This window comes from Oryzias melastigma, linkage group LG7, assembly GCF_002922805.2.
Source record: "Oryzias melastigma strain HK-1 linkage group LG7, ASM292280v2, whole genome shotgun sequence".
In the NCBI taxonomy this organism is placed as follows: Eukaryota; Metazoa; Chordata; class Actinopteri; order Beloniformes; family Adrianichthyidae; genus Oryzias; species Oryzias melastigma.
Window position 1 is genome coordinate 31669962 of NC_050518.1, and position 3693 is coordinate 31673654.

The following is a 3693-nucleotide window of genomic DNA, read 5'->3' on the forward strand; positions in this document are numbered from 1 at the left end:
CCTCCGAAGAGTGCATTATGAGAAATTAACGCACTTCACGGAGGACGGTTTAGGCCTCCGCGTCGTGCGTTAATTTCTCATAACGCACGCTTCGTCGGGTATTATCCCTTACATGGTGTCTTGAGTGTTAAGCAAAATGAAAAAAAGCAAACATAACAAGAGCCTTAAATCTGAGCATATGAATGACAGAAATTAATATACGGGTTTCTGTGAACATTTGAAGTCTGCTGTAAAATTGGTTGTGGTCTTTTCGAATGTTTTTGTATGTATTATTTTTGTTTGCTGTGAGCCGTTTACCTGAGGGAAGATGGCCACGCCCCTCCCAAATTTATTAATTGGGCCGGTGTCGGGACGCCGGGAGGAGGAAGGAAACCGGAAAACGCCAGGAGGAGACGCGTCTTCAAGGCGATCAGAAAAAAAGCAACAAAACCTTCCTTCTCATGGAAAGATCTGCACTCCTGTTTGGCGGCATTAAAGCTTTGTCCAGTTCAGAGCCCAGAGACGTCAAACCGGAGGACGCCCATCAGCTGGTTTCCCGACGCGCGCATCTGGACGTAGCGAACAGTGCAAGTCCTGCGCTGGGTGAGATCTGCTCATTTTCTTTTTCTTAGGGAGCTCTAAACTATTCTTTTTTTCTAGTATAGCAGAGAGACTATTTTACTTCTTGGGGTTTTCCTCGTTTGGATGGAGTTTGGGACGCGGACATGTAGCGATTTGGGTTTATTTTGGACTTTGAACGTTTAAGGTGGACTGGTTCTGTGGGAGGGGAAAACGTTTTGGGGTTTGATTTATTAAATAAAGGTACATGTGAAACCTAAGATTGAGAAAGCTCTTAGTTATTTCAAAATTATTTATTCATCTGTGGGGACATTAAATATTTACCCTGATTTTTGTTTTTTGTTGACTTACATTAAATAACCTAATGTTTGTTACAGCACATCCATGAACGTCTTTGTTTTCCTCGTCTGAACTGGAATCTGGATCAGAACCGTACGGCTGGGTATTCCTGCCATTTTTTGCTATGCTAACGTTAGCTTGGGGTTGTAAGCTAGTGGGAGAGAATTATAAACAAAGGGATGATGGGATATCAGTGTAGGGTTACTTCCACATAAACAATCCCGCCCACAACCCAGAAGCAAATGTCTAATATATTCCTGCCGCTCTGCAGAAAATAGGACTCATTGAAGTAAACGGTTGTTTTTTTTATTTTGCCTAAATCCTATCTGAGACTCTGGGAACACTCTCACAATAGAAACAATGGATCAACACGTATTTGGAGAGGAAGAGTTGAGTGGTTTGCTGCAGTGTTTCCATGTGACCATCAGACTCGGACTGAAACCAGAACCTTCATTGCTCCATCCTGGCTGCAGCATCTTGTGTGCTCAGACTGATGGTTCACCTTAAAATCCTGCAGATTTCCCACAGAATCAGATGAACCCTCAGAGATGCTGATGCTGGGGGGTCAGTCCTCCTCATCAGAGGACTTCACCTCAGCGACAGCATCAGCGTCTGGAGGGAGGGGCTTGGAGGAGCTGGCAGATGGTTGGTGGTGGGGGGCAGAGTCACCGTCAGGATCCGGGTAGCAACAGCCGCCCCGCGCCTCTGACGGTCCGGCGGAGGGCCTCCGTCGGCGCCCGGACCCCATCAGCCCCTCCCCGGGGAACGGGGCCCCCGTGACAAACCCCGACATGAATCAAACACGCTGCAGCTCTGCCGGGAGGGGGCACGCTTACCTGCCGCAGTCTGCAGAGATCCTCCGATGCGGTTACAGACCGGCGGATCCCCCACGTCTCCCCCCAGAAAACCATCACGTCCGCCGCAGCGCCGCCGGTCCGGGCCCCGGGCTCTGCTCCATCCGCTCGTGCGAGCGCGCGGTCATGATGCCAGCCCGCGTGTCAGGGCGCGCGTGCAGCCCCGTGCGCACCGCCGCTCCTGCAGAACTCCGCGCATCGCTGCAGCCAGCCCGAGCCGAACCGAACCTCCCGCCGATCCGTCATCCAAGTCTTCGGGGGCCTGCGCGGATCCGGAAGTCCTGCTCGGGAACTGCAGGGCGGTACCGGCCCCGGCGGCCCGGCACCAGCAGGAATGTCCTGTTCTGACCGGCAGGTGGGAGAGGTTCCGCCCGCCCGCCGCGTCACGGAGCTGGCGCAGTGTGCGGCTGCCGGAGCGAAGGAAACTCCGGAGGAATGCGAGCCCGCTCCCTGGACAGGGGCGGCATGGCCTCTGCGGGGGAGGGAGGACCCCACCCCAAACAAATGACACGAAAGAGGGGATCAAAAGCATCTCCAACATTTTGTCTCACAAACGGGGAGATTCCCAAACCAAGAAAATGACTAAAGTTCATGAGGAAATGAAATCAACGTTTGAGGTTTCAGGTTCTGGACCTCAACATGTTTCTGCTGCCAGAACGAAAGTCACAGTTTTCAGATCAAAATCTCTAAACGTTCAGTTTTAAAAACAAAACTTTCTAAGTTGCAAATGAAAAAAATAAATGTTGTTTTCAAAATACATTTTTGTGTTTGTGACACAAACATTTTCAGGTAGTGTCTCATCTCACTTTGATTTTCCTCTCTCAACTCACAGCATTACACTATTTTTTATATTTGTCATTTTTGTGAATACACAATAGTGCACACAGATAGACACAAAATGTGTTTAAATGATTCACAAATCACGGTGGTCCTGAGGTTCACGACACATTAACCTCACAACACATTACATTTGGCCTCAAAAATGCCGTTTTATTTCAATATTTCTTGCTCAAAACACGCCAAAACATTTGGAAATGGTAAATACAGGGCGAAATACAGTTAACACCGAAAAAGACCCACAACCCCATTACTAACCCTTTAAAAACAAGTCATTTCTGGTCACTTAAAATGTTTACATTTTAATAAAAGTAAAAACATGGTAGGTAATCTTAAAATAAAGATGTTCTTGAATGTTTTGTTGTAAGTCCTGTTGTTAAAAGAATAATAGATTTTATTGTTTGTTGACATCTTCATATTTATAATTTTCTTCTTCTTATTATTAAAAAATAAAAAAGAATAATAAAAAAACTTGCTTTCATCCTTCGCTGTGTTTTAATGACTTATTGCATGAGTTGGTTTGTGCTTATTTGCATAATTATGATCTAATGGAAACCGTGTCATTGCGAAACTGATTTCTTTTTAAATTCGTAGGATTTTGATCAAGTTTGGGGCATATGTGTAATGGAAACACAGCTAGCTTAGTTTTCGGTAAACATCATTTAATTTTGTGCAACTGCTGCACATATTATTTTCACGTTAGTTCAACAGATTTTCTTCAGTGCAGCCATGAAGGTTGTAAAATCTTCAGAAGTATTTAATGGTAAAAAATGTTTAACTCTCGGTACGCACTATTAGAAATGTTTCTAACTGTGTCATTAAAGAGTTTTTGCACATTCAAGATTTGTACTCTCACCACCGTAGAATCTCCATTTGCTGCCCCAGTGAGACACTAAGGACTCCTTTTGTGAATAACGGGACTCCGAGTGGAAATGTTTCTGCTTGAAGACAGCGCTCTTGTGTGTCTCGTGTTTGTTATAAAGTGTTATAGGATTCCTTTATACAGTATGTCAAAGACTGGCCTTGAAAAAACAGACGGATTTGAACACTTTCACTTAGGGGTGTTGCCAAAGGTTTAGCTATTATTGCTGTATTTTTACTTATT

At 45.4% G+C, this 3693-nt stretch overlaps 2 protein-coding genes across 6 annotated transcripts in view; both read right to left on the bottom strand.

Moving 5' to 3' along the window:
• gpr173 (G protein-coupled receptor 173) overlaps positions 1–2342 on the bottom strand; it is a 15958-nt gene extending 13616 nt beyond the window's left edge. The window contains exon 1 of the mRNA XM_024262938.2: positions 1734–2342. The gene's annotated coding sequence lies outside the window, so the exon portion shown is untranslated. The remainder of the gene's footprint in view (positions 1–1733) is intronic.
• The window catches only part of LOC112140035 (paired box protein Pax-7), a 629290-nt gene that overhangs the window by 74022 nt on the left and 551575 nt on the right, over positions 1–3693 (bottom strand). The window lies entirely within an intron of this gene.